Source organism: Argiope bruennichi, chromosome X1 (assembly GCF_947563725.1).
Source record: "Argiope bruennichi chromosome X1, qqArgBrue1.1, whole genome shotgun sequence".
Taxonomy (NCBI): domain Eukaryota; kingdom Metazoa; phylum Arthropoda; class Arachnida; order Araneae; family Araneidae; genus Argiope; species Argiope bruennichi.
This window is the reverse complement of record NC_079162.1, coordinates 89,873,084-89,895,662: the sequence shown is the minus strand read 5'-3', so window position 1 is coordinate 89,895,662 and position 22,579 is coordinate 89,873,084. Positions and strand designations below refer to the sequence as shown.

Here is a 22,579-nt window from a genome sequence, read left to right as displayed (position 1 = left end):
TGACTATGAAACAGATGAGCTGCAAGCTTTTTTCCATATAACAAAAAGTGAAAATACTATCGAAAATAACCATCTTAAACTCAGATATTAACCAAGATAAAGAAAGGTTACTAATTGAAAAAAAAATGATCCCAAATAGTTTTAATAATAAAACAATCATTTTTAGTCAAAAATTCAGACAAAATTTCACTACAAGCTACAAAAGACACTCGGTCTTCTATTCCACTTTTTAAATTTTTTATAGAGCAACTTGGAAAATTATATGAATTGAAGTAGAGGAAAAAATTGCTTCCAGATTTGGGTCACGCAATACGTCGGTAGATGATTCACTAAATAACTTCCTTTATAACTAACGATATTTGACAATCGGTAATTGATGCAAAAAGTTATAATAACGAAAAAAATAGCCACAAAACAAATTATTAGGCATTATCAAACGTCTTTACATTTTTGAGCTCTCGTGTGCTTGTAAAATTGTCGCCCTAGAACTTTAAAGAATGAGGAAAATGCAAAGACAAACTAGAGCTGATTTGAAAATTTGGATGTAGACACGATGTCAGAATGCGCGGGTCGGCAGGTTTCAATAATGTGCCAAGGTCGGTAAAATAAGCCTATATTTTTATGGATTCTACAAAGAGAATATGCCAGGAAACAAGATTATCAAATGTAATTCACAGAAAAGTAAATCTTCCCCAGGCCTACAAGACAAATTGAAATGTCGGATTGGACTTCTAAAAACCTTGAAATTCTAGAATACTAAAAACACAACAGAATTAATCTCAAGTTGTTAAACAAATAGGCTTACATGAAATAAAAAGACTTAAAAAAAAAAACTAATAGCCTAAGTGATAAGCTACCCTATGTGACAATAATATGATCGAAAAAGAACACCATCCTTTCCAAGAATGCGTTACTTAATCAAATGTACAACTAATTACAGTTAACGCCCAAATATTTCCGAAACTCGTTACGCAGTAACAGCTCTTTTTCAGAATGGCTGAAAAAACTCAAACAAGAAAATGCTTTTGAACAATAGGAGGCTTACACATAAAATAACGACACAGTAAACGATGGATTTCTGCTATTATATATTTACTGTTTATATAAAATTTGTTCATTGATTTGCTTTTTTTAATAACAAATCACTAATAAAAAAGATAAATAATATGTTGAGATTAACAACCGCGGATAATCGAAAGTTCGTCTTTCTTTCTTTTCTTTTTTTTTAATTCCCGAATTCGTTCCAGTGAAAAATATTGATTGGAGCTTTAAAAATATCCAGTCGAATGTTTAATAAATCAACATTAAGGCCAGCACATTTTTCTTTCATTAAATTTTATACTTAATAATTTACCATGATCTTTAAAAAAAACTACCATAGTAATTCTTTCCTTTTTTATATTTTGCATCCGAACTTATTAAAACGATAACTACTTCCAATTATGTCTTTGCAAGAGCAATTTATTAATAACCAAGAATAAAATTTTCGAATATATTTTTCAAATTATTTGAGGCAGATGGCAATGATTTTGGTAAAAAAATTCATTAATTTTATTTTCTGCATTTTATTCTGTAAACATTTTAAAATATTTAAATTGAAGTTGAGGAACCGCTTTATGATACAGAAATATTATATATCTTAAATGTTTCAGTGGCATAGTTTACAGCAGATATGTTACATCAAAACGGTAATTCTAGATATGCAGAGAAGGTCGAACAAAACCAGGAATAATTACAGAAAAGATTTATTTCGAAAATTATAACACAAAAATGAGAACGAAAATAATAGGAAGAGGGAAAAATTCATTTTATCATCTTTCCTAGAACTGCAAGTGTCTGGAGCAAGCAGGAATAATTTCTCGTGCCTGTAATTATTTCCAAACATGGAAAAATTAATTAACCGAATTTGTGATTTAAAAACTTAATTGGTAGACATTCGTTAAATTTAGAAATCCAACTTTTATAAATTTTTGCTTTCAAAATGAAATCGCACAAGGTCCCGTTTGATTTGGTAACAATGCCAATTTAGTGAGAAATTCATAGAAAATCAACTTGCTTTTTCTTAGATTTTATATCAAAAAATCCAGTTTTATACTTTCTACAGTCATATGTTTACTTCCGATATAAAGTTTATAGAAGAAATAAAAACAACTAGCAGCAGAGCACCTATTTTCAAATGACGGTTAGCTCAACTCATTAAATAACAAAGAGGTTTGAGAAACAAAAATTAGTCCATCTATATTTTACAAGCTAATTTACAGCAACACTTTATATCGCTGTTAAATGTTTTTGACACTCAGCAATCAATATTACAAGCATCAGTTGGTCAAAAAATCGGCCTGCACTATCCAATGAAACTGATAATTGTTAATATAAAAAATGCGTAATCAAAAAATATTTAACAAATAAAAGCAAATCAGGATTACATACGATATAAAATTTAAATTAATAGCAAGAATTCTGACGCTCTATTATTTAACGAAATATATATATCTTTCAAAACTGTGTCAAATTCAACAAGAATTATTTATATTATAAATTATCAACACTATCAAATAAATCTCTGAATATCAAGGACATTATCACCGCTGCATTTATTTCTAGGTCTTAACGACATGGTCTGTCTACGATACATCAGATATGTTTCATCAAAATCAATCTTGTATTAGCAATAACCTTAAAAAATATTCGTCATTATGCGATCAACTTCTATCGGAAAGCTGACGCTATCAAAAGGATTTTTTTCCATGTATATGATACGAATTACAAATCAACTGATTTCATAACGAATAAAAAGCTTTTTAAATAACTTAACTGAAAGTTTGAGAAATATTCATTTTAATCATGTTTTTTAAAGGACAAGTACCCTTATAACTACCCTAATTCTTGAAATGCAATACAATCAGATTTAATACTCTTTTCTTTCATCCGAAATTTAATCACGTCACTTTTAAAACTCTGCAGCAATTATCTCATTGTAAATTAAGCTAGGTGGTACAATCCCCGAGTAGGCCATGCTTTCCATAAAAGTATTAAAAAAATCGGAACTTAAAAAAAATTATCACTTCAGTGTCAATAACCAAATTAATTCAGGTAAAAAAGCAAAACCAAGCACTTTAGAACCATTTTAGATCAGATTTGATTTAAAATCTCACATTAATTATTTAAAAAATTACAAAACCGCTACAGTGTAGCCTTTCCTCTTCCATGGAAATGGTACCAGGCTATCAACCAACAATAAAATGTTGATTTGCAAATCCATTTTACACATCTGAATCACTATACGGCGAACAGTGAAGCCTACGCGCATCTCCAAACTTGAATTTTGAAAAACAACGAAAATTCCGAAGATTCTCTGCTTTAAAAAAATTTCATTAAAAACATGGAAACGATACTCTCTTAGACTATACAAGGGATTAAGATTTCTTAATAATCTTAGAAACTGACGATGCTATTATCCTATCGATTTCACCATTCGATCTGTCAATGCCAAAAAATCTCGAGAACCAGTTGAGCAAAACAAGTTCAACTTCCGCACCACGGCTTTCATAACTTGCTACCATCTGGTTGAAAGCACAATTTCCATTTCTTATTTCTCAATTCAATGCTTTCTACCCACCTGAAATGATTCGAGCTTGCGATCAGAATCAATCACCATCTATTATGGATTTTCCAATTATTTTTCGATAATTATTTTCCAATAAGATGTTTAAATACATATTTTAAATTTACGCAAATTCGGTGAAACAATAAAATTATTCGGTTAATTAATTTTTTATATCAATTTATTTCAATAACCTTAGGAAGATTATTACCCGTTTAGCTTAAATTCTTTCAACCAGTGGTGAAAAAATAATCCTACATGCGTTCAGTGAATTTTAGCCATTTATTATTAATCTTTCAATTACCTATTCATAAATTAATTCAGAAATTAACAGAAATTTTTTTTTGATATATCCCTTCTATCGCAAGGAAATAAAATCAAATTACTTCATGTTACCTGTAGAGTTTTCAAGAAATCAACAATAGTTGCCATTCGTTGATAAGACACTCAATTGCTACCTTGAATCTAATGGTTATTTCCTTGGCACAGAAACAATATATTTAGTTAACCCTTTTAATGCCGAACAAAAGTATCATACCTTTGCAAGGAATGCCGGCCCAATTTGAAGAATTTGCTAGGATCTGAGAAGACGCTCATAAAAAATAAAATAAAAATGTTTGCAAAACTAAAAAAGAAACATCTTACGAAATAAAGGAAGAATAAATTAATGCCAGTTGTATTTCAATAAATTTGAAAATAAAGGCACTCGCCTACATAACGATATATCATCGTTTGGCATTTTTAGCAAATGTTGCGAAAAAACGATATATCGTCGTTGGAAACTAAAAGGGTTAAGGTATCCCCAACTGGTTTAAAATCGTCGTTTTCGATGAAATTATCGAATTAATTTTGTAGTCTGTATTAAACGTTTTCTAAACCGTCTATGTGAATTACAAATGAAGTTACAGCTGTTTTCTTTCTGCGTCACGAACCTTGTTTTGCATTTTATTAAAATGTTAAATGCATTTTCTGGAAAACGATATTTTTGAAGAAAACGGTCTGAAATCTGACTGTTCTCTGTAGTTAGTTTTTAGAGGAAAATATAAAACAAAGGTCAATACTGAATATAAGTAACACTTTTAAGTATAAATAAAAAGCAATTTTATAAAAATTGCTAGTTTAATAACTTTGTCAGCTATACCTCAAAATTATTCTTTGAATTACATGAAATACTTTAGAGAATGTCACAGATAACCATCATAAAAATGCACTCCCGCAAGGTTTTATGCATGTTTAGATTACAGTTTTGCCTATGACTGTTAGCCGTAAAGCTGATTTTTATATATTTTGAAAGCTTCCTTTTACAATATTTTCAAAGTTTTGAAACATATGGAGTTAAAAATTAACATTTACGTTATTGTTAAAAACTCCAAACACCGTCAGATACCTTAAGAGAAATGCTTCGTTTTAAAGTTAAACGGCTAACAATTATTTCCCGACGAACCTTATAATTTTGAACAGATAATTAGAGGACAACATATGAGCATACACTCCCCTTTCCAAACTTCTAGATCACACCAAGGTTTTCTAAACTTCTAGATCACACCAAGGTTTTCTAAACTTCTAGATCACACCAAGGTTTTCTAAACTTCTAGATCACACCAACAGGAAAAAGTCTGCATGCACCTGACCAGTATAAAATACAAAAATATTCTGTAGAATCGAGTCTGAAACCCATAATATCTCCACTCGTACCCCATACTGTCATGACACATCAGTGGAACTACATAAATGCAAGACAAAATTCTTTTAAATTAAATATAATTATTTAAATTCGTTTAATAAAGGGCTCAAAGAGATTCAAGAGTTTAATTTGAAGATAGAACTTTTCTTTTTTTAACTTTAAATTTGAATTTACTTGAGGAGGGGGCAAAAAAAAAAGTTCAGTTTACTTTGTATCAAACTGGACAAATGAATTAAATTCTTCGTTTCAGAACTGGATAAAAATTAAAAAGACAACAAATGATCCTGCACTCCCCCCTCCAATTTCTAGTATCATACCAAATGGGGGAGGGAAAGGGTTAGAGAGCGTGCAGATATTGTTGGCCAAATAGGCCTGCGGTAGATTTATCCAGAATGCATCGACGTCGCGGACAAATCGAAAACTATTAAAAACTGCTCTAACGTATTAGCAGAGAAATTTCACTTTCTTGCATACGAAGAAGTAAGAAGAGAAAGTATCATGCACGTCTAAAAATTCGGACTCGAGATTTTGATAAATAATCTCGTTTCCGACCACCCCGAGGCCGAAAAACTCATTTTTGGAATATTTGTCTGAATACGGACACTCAAAACGCCTTGAAATTTATGTGTTGCCTTTAAGCTGACTCCAACTAAATTTTTAAGGACATGGATTCACAGAAAGTTTGTCTGTCCGCGAGTACAGGAACGCAATAAATACACAATGCAAAGAGCAAGGTGATAAATTTCAATACCGTTTTAGCATCTAAAATGTACATCCGAATAAAACTTTGAAACCAAGTCCGTAAATGAGTTCCATCTATCTGTTGGTCTGGACATTCGCAAGCATGTAAAAGTGATAACTCAAAAATTCAACAATTTAGATTTACCAAAACAGTAGATCCGAGTCCAATTTCGGTTCCGATTGACCGAGAAAAGGGTATCCAAAATGCCTATACAGTTTTCATCACAAAACTACGAAGTACAAAATGCTCATGCGCAAGATTCGAAAAATAAAAATCTGAGCACTAGTGGCTATTTATGATCTTGCCCAAATACCCCTATTTTTATGCGGGAGGGAGGGGGTAACACTTTTATTAGGGAGGTTGTGAGAAAGTTTCGAAAAAACCACATCCACTGGCATCAACATTAACTAAAATATCTTAATTACAGCCAGATTAAAAAGTAAGTTTTTCAAATTGCCCAATTTGGAAGCATTGCAAAAATTTTGACATACTGACTGAATGAAAAATTCTAAATATGGACTTTTTGAATTTTTTTAGCTCCCTCATCCACAAAAACCAGAGATGTTTTGCAGCTTTCGCAAATTCCGCCTCAGACCATGACCGACTTTGGATTTTTGCGATGCTCACCAACTGCTGAAGTGCTTGGTGCGTCTACAGACCAGATCCTATAGTTCTAGGAGTTTTTGATCCTATAGTTCTAGGAAATTTTGGACGGTAAAGAACTTCTCATTAGTGAAAAGGAATTTCTCAGTTCTGACATGCGGCCCGTTTCAAAAGCTTTCGGCGTCTTTCGAGCCGCACGAGTTTGTTTTCTTCAGTGAGAAGCTAAACTTTCTGGTAAGGCTTCAGTCCAAGCTCTGATTTTGCCATTCGTTGCTCTGATCGGTCCTTTATTTCCAGTTCACGAGTGATATTTCTCATGGAAACCTTCGAATTTCATTGATCTCGCTTTTTGATAACCTATGGCTACTGAAAGTATTCACCATACGTTTTAAGTTCACTTCCTGGACTTTTACCATTATTGCCAAGCTTTTTGAAACGATAGATTGCATCAGATACTGTTTGCCGAGGCACATTAAGCAAATGAGTGACTTCATACTGTTCGTTTTCCAACTTTAAAATAGCATATCTTTTGGTTGGCATTGTAAAAAGGCCAAAAATCAATACATAAACTAAAAGATATATTATAAAACATATTACAACTGAAGTGGTAGACAAAAAGAAATGAACAAAAATTTAAAAAAAAAAATTAATTATCTTCTATGATGTAATAACTTAGTCCGAGTTTTTGTGCCACACCCTGTATTTTCAGATTCCCACATATGAGCGTTTTGTACTTCATAGTATAGTGAAGACAATCCAGTATACATTTTGGATGCCTTTTTGACGACTTATTGAAACCAAAATTTGATACAGAATCGCAGTTTTAGTAAAAAATATAAAAGAAATTTTACATTTAATTAAATCGCAGTATTTCACATGCATGTGAATGTAAAGACAGACTGTCAACTCATTGCGGGTTATGGTTCCAAATTTAATACATATCTACATTTTAAACCCTAAAATTATGTACCAAATTTTATGACTTAGTTCTTAGCAACTGGTAGTTAAAAAATTTCGTTCAAATTTTGTATACTGTATATGTCCAATTTCATTGATCTAACCCGAGGGATTTTGAGTTACATTCATAAACGAAATGTGTGTGTGCGTTTTTTTTTAACTCTAGAATGTCTGAACTGCAGAGATTCGTTAAAATTTCGAGTTTGAATTTTTTAAAATGATTACAATATTTTCTCTTTGTATATTTCGCATGCGAGAACGTAGAAATGAAAATGTAATGACAAATGCCACTAGAGACAATTAGAATGATGGTATAAATTAATCAGTGAGCTCGATTGCGGTTAGTACTGGGTAATATCAGAAATGGAATCCAATGCATACCTTTTATTCAAATCTTTATTAGATTTTTTTTATATATCCTTAAATTCACTTTCCCGTTCTTTAATTTTATTTATACAAAAAAACGTTGCCTAATTCGGATTTAGTCTTTAAATATTAATTTCTGAAAAATATACTTTCTAATATTTTACCCAATTTTGTTCAATTCGTACACAATTTTCTTTAAGAAGGGGGAGGGTAGGTAAGTTAAATTTAAAATTTTGGAAACTAAGGGTATTAACCCAACCTACGGAAAAACCAAAACTAAATATTAACCTACTATTAAAAAATTTAATTTATAATTCAATAAAAAAGTTATTTACAAAAGAAATTTGATTACATTTTTTGCGCTTCATACAAGTATTTTATATTTATGGAGAATGAAGACATAATTTAAAAGTAACTTCTGTACAAAAACTGCTCATTTTTTGCCTTATTTGGTGAAGAAACGCAGCACAGCATAAGCTGAAACAGAATGACATCAGATCCAGGTGACGGAACTCTCAATTTTGACCGATAGCTGCATGTAGGAATAGAATAAACTTCGATTACAACGCCAGGACATAAGACCAACAAGACGTTACAACAATGATCCACATACTCAGTTGATATTTTGATGAATGAGATCAATTTAAGACCCTCCAGTCGCAAATTAAAGAAGGACCTAGGGAAAAAAATTCTCAGCTTGTTCCCATAAGCGAAAATGTAGTCAAGTCTTATTTTTCAAATGCTAAGGCCAGATAAGGGAAAGCCTTACACAAAATAATAATCAATTTTAAAACATTTATTCTGTGAAATATTTCAAAATTAGTTAGAGTCGGATAATTTTGCAATTTTCGGCTATTTTATCAGCGCCCTTGTATCCTTTGATTCAGATATTGAAAGAAACTAGCATTTTGAAATTTTTTTTAGAAAGATATAATACGAGTTAAAAGAAAAAAAAATGAAAAAAGAAAGAAAAGGGGAGGGGGTTCCAAAAGGGAATTACAAAAATGAAAAAAGTTTTTAAACTAGCACGAGGTTTTTAATTTTTTGATGCTCCACTACCACACAAATACTCCTTTAAAAAGTTAAACGCTTTGTAGCCAGTCACTTCCCAACACACTCTGATCAAATAATTAGTCGTTAAGATTAATATCACGATAATATATCATACAATAATTTTTTCATGCACCAGTGGCGTAATCAGGATAAGTGGAGGTCAGGATAAAAAATTTTTTTGTCCCACTCATCATATTTGATTTTAAAACGAAGTAAATGTTTGATATTTTAAAAATTTTAAGTAAATGTTTTTATATTTTCCTTTCGCCACTTCAATAGTGGCAAATGAGACATTAATACTCTTCTTATCCTCATGTCACTTACACCACTGTTCACATTATTAAACGGGATGCACGATGATTAAACGCGTTTTCGGTTTCGATTCCATTTTATGCAACTTCCTAAAAATTTAAATTTCAGAATTCAAAATTTTTTTAACATCAATTATTAGAATGCATGAATAAATCTTCATAATGCATTGTTAAAATTAATTATAAAAATTATTAAAATCAAAACCTTTTATTAAAAACTTTATTATTAAATCATTCATCACTGAAAAAAGTTCCCGCTTTGTCACCAACTAATGGGAAATATAAAACAATTCTTTACAAAATAAAAATCATCTGAAAGATTTTTCAAATACTAATACAAATTTTCCCCCAAATCATTTGAATGTTTGTTCATCATAATCAAAAGAGTGACGTAACCACAATAGGAAACCGGAAACGCATATCACCACCAACTTCATATAAAATAGATCACCTGTCAAATTAAGACGCCTCCAAGTCAAGGGGTCGAGGGTGAAACAATGAACTTCCAAAAGATAAATTAATTAAAATTACACCGAAATTGCTCACAAAAAGCGCTAGATGATATTTTTACCGTCATTTACGTTCAAAAAGGAAATTTTTAACATGTTAAATAATATACTTTTGTAAAAATAATTTTTTATTAAAATTATTTTTTTATCAAAATATTATCGATATTGTTATTATAATTTCCGGCGAATAACGGTTTATCGCCATTTTGAATTTGTCTTTAACGCTTACTGAAAGCAATTATTAGTTAAATTTTTATATATATTTTGCTTTAGGTTCGAACGTTGTTGCTGGTAAGTTCATTTAGAATTTTAAAGTGCATTGACTTTATTTATGCTATCAAAAGAATTTAGTTTATGCTATTGTTTTGTAACACATGAGTCTATTGAACATTCTTAGAAGCCATGTTTTTAATTTACTAAATGTTGAGGCTGTTTATTCTATTGTTGACGAATTCTAGGGATTTTTTTTCTAATGATTCACCAAGTTAAAGATGGAAATTAAAAGCCGTTACTTATGATAATTAATTACTTATGATAAGTAACTGAAATAAGCGTTATTAGCATGAATTAGATTATTGAATGTTAACTGAACTAACATAAATGGTTGCATATTTAAAATTTCATTAGAATTTATTACATATTTAAAATTTCATTGGAATTTATTGCATATTTTAAATTTCTTGCTCATAAAGCTTCAGTAATAGGTACCGAATTTCGGTTTATGAAATTCCGTTTCTTTCATACGTCTTTTAGGTACTTAGAAATCGATATAAATTACATCTTTAAATATTATTTGAAATAATATAAATAATTACTATATGTAATGTTGTTATAAATTTTGTTGCTTGCGGCATTTAAGCATGAGCATTTCCTCCATCAGCTCGATAGTGACGTTTTTACTGAATCAAATTCTTATTTCTAAAAATTTAGATATTGCAGTTTTAAATGTTTTGTCAAATTGAGTTGTACTAATCCAATTTATCCCCCCTCCCCTTTTTTTTGCAAAATCCACAATTTTGTAATTTTCTAAGAATCTGTAGTATAATTGCAATATAGAATATTAACATTGAAATAGGCATTTGGTATATTTATGGACACAGTCACATATTCTGGAGCATCAGGTTAAGTAGTTTTGTCATATGACCAAATTCCCAAATTACTAAGCCCATTCTTAACAGCACTTCAGCAGCTTTAAAATTGGGTTTCATTAAAAAATTGCTACAGATAAAAGTTAAATATCAAATTTCTGATTTCACAGCTCATTAGATACATTTCATGTATTTTCCCCTTCTTAAAGACAGAAATCAATCAGGCATTAAAAGTCTGATTTGAATTTACATTTTCACAAGTGAGTCTTATTCTCAATGGATAAAAACTTAGAAGTATTTTAAGAATAAAATATTAATTTAAATGTTATGAAATTTTAATAATTTTGAGTTGTGCGCATTACGTAATACAGATATGAAGTTGCTTTTACATTCTCATCTCATTTTATAATTCTAGAATTTTGGTTATTTAATTTATTGGTTATTTAATAAAAAAAATATTTTTAATTTGAAAATCTTAATTTTTAAACTGGAATGATAAAAAGATTGAATAGCAATTAGAGAATGGAAGTAATAGAATAATATGGATGGACATATTTTGAGTAAATTATGCTATATAATCCAATTTCATTTTAAATACTTATATTTAATGCAAGCCTTTAATGATAATATTCAATGAAATATCTGAAATGTCTTTATGATAATATTCAATGAATTTTAGTTTTATAGATATAGTTTTAGTGAAGATTTTGTAACAATTAGTTATTTTTTTATTATGAAAAAAATTAGTAAGTGAAAGAATTTTCATCTTAAACACAATAGTTATATCATTAATCACCCAAATGTTTTTTTTTAAAAGACAGCTGCTTTTTAAGAGTTAGAATTGATTTGAAGTACTTTTAAATCTATCTTCAATCTGTACAACAATAGTATCAATTGCAATTTAAAAAATAACATCTCCCTCTACTGGGTTTTCTGTAACTTCATCTCCTGCCATTTTGGAATATAATCTTAAGTCTTAATAAGTTTAATAAGTTAAATTAGATTTAATTTTATTGACTAAATTAAATTAAATCAATCAAGAACAACTGTTTTTGCTCGAAATAATTTATTGATAGTGTTAATTTTGGGCAATATTGCCAACCAATTAAACATAAAATAAATAGCATTTCTTACATTAAAACCAACAGATATTTAGCTTTGGCTGCTGCTGCATTATCAGTATTTGCATCAATAAATACTTCTAGGGCATTACAAGTTTGTTCCAATTGAGTGCACATTGCTTTAACCAAATCTATTTTGCTTCCCAAAGAGTGTCGCATAATGGCTTAAGAGCAATTTTTTAAATGTTTTTGTAGAATTTTATCTTTTTGTATATGCAGAAAATTATAAATGTAGCAATATCCAAAGAAAAAAAAATTACAATATATACTACTGGGAGAAGCATCACAAATTAATAAATTTAAAAAATGTGATAGGCAAGGCACATAAATTGCATTAGGGTTTAGAGCAATTATTTTAGATTGTACATCCTTTATATTTTCCTTTCATGTTGCAACCGTTGTCGTATGTATGTCCTATACAATTCATGATGTCTAAAACAATTTCACTTATTCTTTTCAATAGAGTTTTTACTAGTCCTTCTTGAGTTACATCAGTTACTTCAACAAATCCTATAAATGACTCATTTATAGTTAGTCTTTTTTTCAAAATTTGTATCAATAATAATGACTTGCTTTGTCCCTTATGGGAAATATCAAAATTACAATCCATTTAGATATTGTAATGCATGGCTACTTTTGTATCATCTTTGATTTTGTCAAGAACTTCATTTTCTAATGCAGGACTAGTTTGTTCTTGTGATCTATGTGCTAAATTATGCAGTTCTATTTTTTGAATTTTTTTACATTGTTTATATGATATCTTTTATACTGTTTATATGATATCTATTATGTTATGCACAGAGTCATATTTACTTAATAATTCGATTAACTTAAATTTCAATTATTAGGGATTCCTATTATTTCATGGGTATCTTGAAGTGGAAGATTATTACATGTTAAAAATAGAATCATATTTACAATTCTTTGAAATAGTAAGTTTAATTGTTCCGTTTCTTTATTCATAGTAACTTGATTTGTTGTATCAATAGGCAAACTTAAATTTCGTCATTTTAGTAATTCTTTCCCAGCAATAAACGAATTAAAGTGTCGAATGCTCTTAATCTTGAATTACATTTGCCAGCTATCTCCAATCACTATAGCCATCTATAAATCATATAGACTTTTCATTTCCTCTTCTTTCAGAAAATAGTATACAACTAAAGCAAAGTACCGAGTCGTAGGTTTTTGAATACATTAAGCAGCTGCAAAGCAGGGTTTCACCATTTGGCATTTTTCTTAAACTATTATGTAGTGGAAAATGACCTACCTTCAGAATTCTTTGCTAACAGCTGATGAGATATTTGATAGCTGCAGCCATTCAAATATCTTAGTTTTATTTTCATTTTTTCCCCAAAAATAATAGTTTCTGTAAAATTCTAAGAAGTCAACACTAGTGAAAAATAGTACAAAACTAAAAAAAAAAAGAGAGAGAGAGAGAAATTTCATTTAAATTTAAAAGCTAATAAAAAATTGGAGGTGGTGCAATTTTATAAAACAAGCTGTTTTAAAACATGCCTCTTGAACTAAATTTTTATCTACATAATAGATCAATAATCAACTATTTTGTTATCTATTTTAAACCTATCTAAATGCAAATTATTCAATAAAAATCTCATCTAAATTAATTTCAACTTTCAATAACTCCTATTTTTACATAAATTTCTCAAAATATTTGTCCAAAAGTTTTTCAATACAAGCCTTTGCATTTTAAAACTCAATCATGCATTACATTTTATATAGGTATAGTATTTCCAATATTAATTAGCAAAACATAATGAAATAAGTTAAATGAGTCTCTGATTTGTTGGATTAACACTTTCTACTAACATTATGTTGTTGTTAGTTATGGTAGGCTAAAGTGAAATTAGGTTCCCGAGTCTTGTGTGTCATTTTCTGCTGGTCAAAAAAGTAACAAAATTTTAAGCAGGAAAAATAATTGCAAACATAGCTTAAATGGCGATCATTGTTAATAAAATTTCTGACATTATAAAAATATTTCATTCAATTTTTTATTACATACAAGAAACAGAATGATAATTATCGTAAAAAGATTTGAAACAAGATGGGTATATTTTGATATCTTGCACAACTGATCAATAATTGATTATCCACAAGATAAATCTGAAAGGACCCGATTAGAAAACAAAATTCATTTACCTTCAAAAAATTATTTTTCCTGCTTAAATATAAAATTCTGATTCCAGTATCAGGTGAATGAACATTTATCGAGAGTGATTTATTATGAGAACATTTATCTTTGATTGATAAAAGAGAGATTAATTAAAATATTAATTTTATTTAAATATTTTTTTCTAAAGAAAAACACATTCATATCTTTAGTTTTTAAAAAAATTATAATTCAGGTATTAAGAGAAAATAAAATTATTTTTGCATACAAAAATAAGTATCATTGAAAATTAACAATCTAACGATGGTTTCAATTAAGTAATGTTGCATAGTAAAAAACATTATAATTACTTTTTGGGTATCGTGAATGTTATGTCAGCGCTTTATCCACAATTCTATTTGGGTCTCAGTAGTGGCGACTCTTAATTGGTATATAAGCCGAGCTAAAAATTTGAGGTCCATTTTCTCGAAATTGGCTAGTTATTGCGCTTGAATATTTTCATGACGGAACATTTTAAATGTATACTACCATTTTAGTATATCTCATCTTGAACTCAATTCCTCACCTCGTACTTGCCTTGTAAGACATTTAGTAGTAAATGCAAAATCCATTAGTGCTGCAAAAAGATATTTTTCAAAGATTGTACATTATATGTTCAAGACAGTAGGAATACTTTCCACACATTTTCTTGGATATTCACACAATACTGCATGCTTTGTGCTTAACCTTATATAACACAGAGAATCAAGTAAGGATTTTGGATTTCTTTCTAATATTCTGCTGAAGTCGAAATTTACAAAGTTGATGTCAATTACAATATCAAAATTCATTTATGATAAAGTGTTCACATGCATGACGATTCCAGTCTATCCAATTGATGGATATGGGTCATATCCGATCATACCGGATCCACCCCCATGTTTGTCTTAACTGAATACTGATTACTAGATTCTTCCTTCTTTGGTCTCCATATTTTTGGAAGCTTCTGTGTGTCAAACAATTCAATTTTTTTTCTCATCACCAAATCAAAAATCTAAATTCTTAGTAAGGAACTTTTTGGCAAACAGCAGGCACTTTTTCTGGTTCGATTTTGTGGTGAATGGATTCTTGCGTTGAATCTTGCTATGTAACCCATATTTATGAATCCTCCTTATAGTGTTTGCTCTTACCGTCTTCACTAATCATTGCAAAATGTTTCGAGATATTTTAAAAGCACTTGCAGCTGGATTAACTGACTTCTTGTACTATTGCCCTCAGTACTGCATCTAAGTTGTCTTGGTCTCCCTGTTCAGTGAAAATCTTTAATCTATCTGTATTTGGAATATTCGTTTTCTTCATTGTTTGCGTTTAGAATATTTGTTACAAAATTTTTTATCGTTGTGCAGTAGCTTCTTTCAACAATTTTTCCTATTTCATATAAGAATTTACCATTTTCCTTCAAATTTATTAACAATTTCTTTCGTTTCTAGTGCTTTTGTTTTCCTATTGCAAAATCTCTATTATTTTTTTGAGATATTTACATAAATTCAGACAGAATATAAGACTTTATCTTATATCAAGATCATAAAAAAAAAAAGATGATATCTATAAAAATTAAAACATTTGAAGTAGAAAGAGTTATGAATGTTTACTTTTTTTTTTACACATAAAATCTGATGATCGTAGGTTCATTTCTTTATGTATTTTACTTTAATTGAAAGTTTACAAATTGTTCGATTCTGCTTAAATAAGTTAATAATTTTATATATACTTAATAAAGGTCAATAATATATTTGAAATACATTTTCTAAATTGATCATGGGTGTTTACTTTCATTTGACTCACTGTATATAATTCACTATCCAATTCCAAAAAAAATTTTAGACATTAATTTTCATTTATACTGGTTATTATGGTTATTTCTATAATTTATTAACTAAAGTTCCTAAAACATACAAGTGCCAAAATTCCCTTTACAAAAGATTAAATCAGATACGATGTATAAATATAGTCCTAGTTTCACCTCAGCTTTTTCAATGCGAAATTGCTTGTTTTAAAACTGTGGGTGTGGGGGATAATTGTCATTGTACAAGATAAATTCTCATTGCAGGAGCTATTGCCATAATAACATACATTTATTACAACTTTAATTTTACTGCAAAAATTTAAAATTATTAATTCATCTAGTATTTGCTTTCAGTTTGATATATATCTACCAAAATGTTTTGCATGAATCATATAGAGAATGAAATATATTATAACTATTCACTGATTGCTCTTTTGATTCAATGATGAATATAAATAATATTGTCAGATAGAATTTATTTAATAGTTTTAGTAAAAATAATACTCTTATTTATCATGTATGAAGTCTAAGTCTGTTTATCTAGTTTATAACTATATAGATTATTGTATTCACAGGTATAAATACTTTATAATAAAGCTTTTGTCTAGGGTCTTCCAGCACAGTTTCTTTCTAAAAGCTAATTGCCCCCCCCCCCAAAAAAAGGCAACATTAACTTGTATCATAAATTCAGTCTGTATTTATTAGAAGTTATACAAATAATTATAAGAAAAAATATTAATGAATTTTAAGAGAAAAATCTGGTCTTATATTGTTTTAACTTATATAAGCAGAATTAACTTATATAAACAGAAACTTTTGTAAATGCATCAAAGGTGACACTAACCTCAGATTCTATCTTTCAATAATTTGAAAATACAGAAAGTACATTTCTTTTTCTCTGCTAAAATTGCCTTCTTAAAAACCAGGCCATAATCTAAAGTCAACAAGTAAACACACACAGATATTTTTGATCCCACCATTTCTCTCATGAAAACTTTGTTTTTGTTTTGCAGTTTTTAGTTTTTCAAAATGTATAATCTTTATTTCCTGCAACTTCACAAGTTGTTTAAGAGTCTTATTTTTCCAGAAATATGTTTAGATATAGAGAAGTCTTATGTAATAAAATCCAAGTGGATAAACGGAAAAATTTTACATAATTATATTAGAAAAACTTTCAATTAAATTATAGTTTATCTTTAGATTCCCTATTAATTTTTTTTTCCAAAAAATAAAATAGTTGCATTTAACATAAAATTTTATAAGTAGAAAAAAAAATTAAATTTTCTTTTAATTCCAAAATTAAGCCATTCTACTACAACAAAAAAGTATTACAATGAGAATAAAGGAAAAAACTACACCTTTTAATAAATCTATATTCATTTTATTGGATAATATTAAATCAAATAAGAATGAAATTTGTATTTTTGAAAGGCTTATTTAGACTAAGTATAGAAAAAAATTTTTGAAATAATCTGAGGAAAAATAATTTTAAATGAAAGCTAGACAAAATAGCTAAGCTGAATATTCTATTTTTAAATCTTTATAAATTAGCCATGATTTTGTATTTTTATAATTATGATATATATGTCACAGAAGAAATTTAAACAATGCTTTAAGATGTCTTTATATGCAGTCTTTTTTTTTTTTTTTTTTTTTTTTTAGATATACTTAAATATTTTCCCAAGTTCCAAACACTTGACAATAAATTAACAGATACAAAAATGTCTTATGTAAAAAGTTAAGTATTACACAATTATAATGAATCATTTAACTTTACTGTCTACATTAGTAATTTTGGATTCCTTGTAAAAATACAATCCAATTGTACTACCAAAGGAAAATATCTTCCTTATATGTTATTCCTTTTGATCAAATATTTTTAAATTTTCCTTACTGGATAATTTTGATATTAAATTATTTTTAATATATTTGTAATAAGATGTTCTCAGATTTTAAATAATTTTACTAAAATCTGAATTCTTATTTGTATATAAATTATTAAATGAGATTGAAAAATCAAATTTTACTTTATCTCCTTAAGTACCATCATTCTAAAGTAAACAATTTTAATAGAAATATAAAATTAGTGTCTAGAAGTCTTCTAGAAGGAACAGATATAAAATACTGACTTCAGAAGTAAATATTTGAAACCTTCAATCGTACCTTTATAAAGATAACCATGAGCATAGTTTAAAACAAATTTAATTATCTTGGGCAATAACAAGTAAGAAATAATTTATTTTATTCTTAGTCATAAATAATTCTTCTATTCCGAATGTAAATGTACATAACACTAGTTATTCTTTAAAACTTCTAAACTAATTCTTTTTCACATTCTTTAAAACAAGCTAAGAATTCACAGTGGAGAACAAAAGACTTATTCAATGCAAGTTAATGATTAGACATGTAAATTTTTCATTAATGAATAGACAAAAAAATTCTTGTTAAATAATCACTGATTACAGATATAATGGGGATATAGTAAAATAATAGGTTTAATTCTTTCTTAACTGTAAATTCCTGTTATTACATACAGTGCTAAACTTAAGATTCATTTTAATTGCTCTTGCATAGTTTCTATCTTTCCATTTTATGATTCTAATTATTTGCTTCATATATTTTTTTTATGCTCTACTTGTTAAAAATATAGAAACAACTGAATTTTAAATCAGTAGAGTTTATGAAGTCTTAATAAATATAAATTTTTAACAAAATGAAAACTCATTCATATTCCAAATTTAACAGAACTAAACATTTCATTTGATTGAAATTCAAAAAAAATAAAGTTAATTTCCATCTACCTCAATCATATAACAAAAAACTTATTAATAAAACATATCTGAAGTAAAACAAATTAATAAGGATGAAATCATTCAAGAAAAATAAAATTTTATCTTTTACAATTATTTTCAAATAAATTCCCCTCCTTTTAAATGTTTGAATTCAAGATATTTTAAGTATTCACATAAAAAATTATCTGAAATTTCTTATAAAATGGTGTAAAAATTTAAATGTTAAAATTCATTGACATTTGTTTTTAGAACTTAAAATTGTATCATTTAAGTGATTCATTATTTTTTAATCAGACAAATTATTATTATTTTAAGAAAAAGGGGTCCATTAGAAATTTATTTTTCCTCTATGATTTAAAGTACCATTAAGTTTGTACTTTACAGTAGATACAGAATATTTCAAATTTATAGTCAAGAGCAAACTTCATTAAATTATTTACTAAAACTTAAGATTAAATCGTATAACTTGCTTCATTTTTTGAAATTGATGGGCCAGCAAAGGAACTTGCAAGAATATTTTTCAAGTATTTAAGTAAAAGCAATGAGATGAATTAGAAATGCAGTTAAACTGAAAAACGTGATTAGTGTATATTTTTTTACCATAAAAATTTGCTTCGACTAATGATTTCATCACAAATATAATTTGTAAAATACAAATCTATAAGCTTAATAAGTAGGATGATATCTAAAGGCATAAATTATTCAATAAACCGTTTGGCTTTTATTTCCTGGTAAAGAATGACGAACAGAAAAACTGATAGCCAATCCTGTTTCGTACAGAAACATCTTGAAGATTTATAAAAAAAAAATCCCGATTAATAAGCTCAGCCAATAAAAATATAAACACAACACACTCAAAACATTACAAATGAAACAAACTATCTGTTAACTAAACTAAAATAAATCGCAGCTCGCTTCTATTTATTAAAATGAATTCCAATTATTTAAAATTATCAAAAAACTCAAAAATAAAATAAAACTACTCATTCCTTTAGAAAATGTGAAAGCAGAAATCAGATCGAATAATTGATTTTTATTTATTCATTCATTTTAAATTTAAATACCAGTTTAAAAAAAAATACCATGAAATGTTTAACAATAAATAGAAAGTTGAATCCATAGATCAAACTAAATTTAAGTATAATTACCTTTTACGCAGGAAATTTTTCACGTCCAGGAAAAGTTGAAGGGCAGTTGATGGAGAACGGCTCCCCTTCTACTTTTGTATTAGTTAACAAACGTATAATTTTACTCAGTATTCAACCGCCAGGTATGCTTTCGATGACTTAGAATTTTAAATAAACAAAGTTTTGAAAATTATATTTAAGTTCAACAAACTTTCTTTGGAGAATAACAAGCAGAATGTTAACCATAATTAAACTTTCCGTAACTTAGAAATCGAACTATCTTTCGGGCGTAATGATACAGTGTTCAAATGAAGAGTAAAATGGCAGAACCTTTGCGAATAGAGGAGGGAAGCAGTTACTCGGCAACTGCGCTTGCGCACTAACTTTAATTCGTGTTGAAATTTGAAGTGATGTTAAGAGTTTACTTTGCGATACTTTATATCAGAGTTGTTTTTCCGCAAAAATTTAATAACCCTGAAATTTGATTATATTCGTTAAAAATAATTCACAATATACTAATTCAAATTGGGAAGGAGGGGTGCATATAAAAGAAATTAATATAAATCCATGCTCGAATTAATTATAAAAAATTCTATTAACACATAAATGAAGTGATATATTACTTTCTAGCAATAAAAATATCTTAAATTTTATTTCTGTTGTCTTGGATCTATTTTCTCATTTGCGCACACTCAGTTATACAATATTAACTTCCTCTTGAAATCATAAGTTTTAATAATTTATTACACTTTTCTGTTGCCAAACAACATCTATGAACAGTTTAAATTTATTAAAAAAATTTGCGGGGGGGGGAGGGATTTACTACTTATTGTGGAATAACTTTTTTAAAATTGTGTGTCAAACTTAAAATGTTGTAATTAACTCATTTATTTACAAAAGAAGCTTATTTGAAATCTAACTGCATTTCATGCTTCAGCAATTGGGTATTTAATTATTCAGGATACTTTTTTGGGTACTCGCGTCAGTTTGAGAGGGGGGGGGGATTGTATGTGAATTACTCGTTATTGCTCCGTTTTCAGTTACTCTTATTTTTATCGAGAAAAGTGTATATTTTCTAGATGTGTTGGCATTTATATCTTAATGCTTCAATTGAGGTCACATAATTGCGCTTCGAAAGGAATTGCTCAAAACGACTTTCTTTAAACTGGGGATATATTACTGGAGTGGAACATAAGTTTTGTTCATTAGTAAACTGTCATGGGAAGGTTTGATCTGGATCCAAAAAGGGAATTCAAATTGGTTTTCCAAGACTGAATTTCTTTCCAATTTTTTGAAAGGTTGTTGGACACTGCTGTGAAGTGTAATTTTTGTTCCTTAATAAGGACTGTAACGTTTGTGTTTTTTCATCTGTTTGGTCTTATTTAACGTATTCTATAACTGAATCAGTATGATCGGTGTTCGGGACAACCGTGTTCGGAAAAAGAAAAGACTGGGAATTTTATCGCAGTCATTTGCATGCTGCGTCAAAAATGACAATCTGAAGGAATTTAGTCATAATTATACAAATGAAAATTTAGATAAGTCATATGTACATAATTGTTAGATTAAATCAAACAATTATTTTAAAATTATAAACAAATGTTGCAACTTCCTTGGTAGAAATTCGGAAAATTACGGAAAACCTTTACTCACTTAAGAATTCTAACATTTTTTGGTAGCTAAATTGAAATGGCAAGATTTCTCAAACGAAAGCCTTTCTATCTGAAATTCCAAGATATTACTATACGAAGATATACTCTAGTTTAAAATTGCGTATATCTAAGTTTTAAGTTGTTGCGATTATTTAAAGAAACACATCAAATGTTGTTTTCAGGTATCGTAATTATACTTGTTTCTTTCTGAATATTCGTCTAACAAATAAAAAAAATTCTCGAAATTAGACAAGAATTGGTCTGTTCAAGAAATATTTATATCTTTAACAATAATTGCAGATAACAGAGCACCTGATCGCAACTATTGTTTACAAAGGTGATTATAATTATTACTAATGTGCCTTATAGTAGTAGTATGCGAGAATTTTCAAATAATATTCAAGAATTTATGATGCTTACGACTTAAGTAATTATATCATTTCACGAAATAAAATGAGCACTTTTTATAAAATTTGCATACCACTTCTCTTTGCCTACGATGAAGATTTATTTTGTTTAAAATCAAAATCCGGCATATTTCGAAACATTTTTAATTCTGGACATTCAATATCCATACATACATATATGTACTATATATCAGAATTTGTTAAGCTGTGGCACGAAACTTTAAATAGGACAATCATTATAATTTTTTTCAATTTTTGTAAATCAAATTAGATAAACAACTGGGGAAGCATTTCCCTCAAAATCTATTGAATAATTAAAATTTTGTTTAACAGTTTATAATAATTATTAAATAAATTTTGTACTTTTATATTTTTATTAAAATAATTGTACTAATTGTTTTAATAATTGTACTAATTCGTAGTTTCATATCTAATATATGGATGGCTGAAATCCTTCCAATCGAAAAGAGACGTGGGAATGGAAACACTTCAATTTTGCAATAGATGTATATCGTCATTCTTCATCTTAACGGATGATTTGCAAAATGTACAAAATTAACAACCATTTTTATAAAGCTATTAACCCTTTGCACTCGAGAGGCGATTCATG

General features: G+C 28.3%; 1 protein-coding gene across 1 annotated transcript in view; it reads right to left on the bottom strand.

Annotated features, from left to right (window-relative positions):
• LOC129959532 (brain tumor protein-like) overlaps positions 1–20,197 on the bottom strand; it is a 53,524-nt gene extending 33,327 nt beyond the window's left edge. Inside the window, exon 1 of the mRNA XM_056072409.1 lies at positions 19,932–20,197. The gene's annotated coding sequence lies outside the window, so the exon portion shown is untranslated. The remainder of the gene's footprint in view (positions 1–19,931) is intronic.
• Between the last annotated feature and the right edge of the window lie 2,382 nt (positions 20,198–22,579).